This window comes from Lupinus angustifolius, chromosome LG05 (assembly GCF_001865875.1).
Source record: "Lupinus angustifolius cultivar Tanjil chromosome LG05, LupAngTanjil_v1.0, whole genome shotgun sequence".
Lineage (NCBI taxonomy): Eukaryota > Viridiplantae > Streptophyta > Magnoliopsida > Fabales > Fabaceae > Lupinus > Lupinus angustifolius.
This window is the reverse complement of record NC_032013.1, coordinates 5727690-5728029: the sequence shown is the minus strand read 5'-3', so window position 1 is coordinate 5728029 and position 340 is coordinate 5727690.

Sequence of the window (340 nt, the reverse complement as noted above, 5' to 3'; positions counted from 1 at the left end):
AATTACTAGGTCAAAAGAAGGAATTTCTTTGGATCAATCTCACTATGTGGAAAAGATCATAAAGAAATATAAATACTTGGACTGTAAACCTGCTAGCACACCATACGATCCAAGTGTAAAACTTTTTAAGAACATTGGTGAAGGTGTAAGACAAGCTAAATATGCTAGCATCATTGGCAGCCTTCGATATGGCACTGATTGCACTAGACCCGACATTGCCTATGTTGTGGGATTATTATGTAGGTTTACCAGTAGACCAAGTATGGAGCATTGGCATGCTATTGAAAGGGTAATGAGATACCTTAAGAAAACAATGAACCTTGGATTACATTATCGAAGG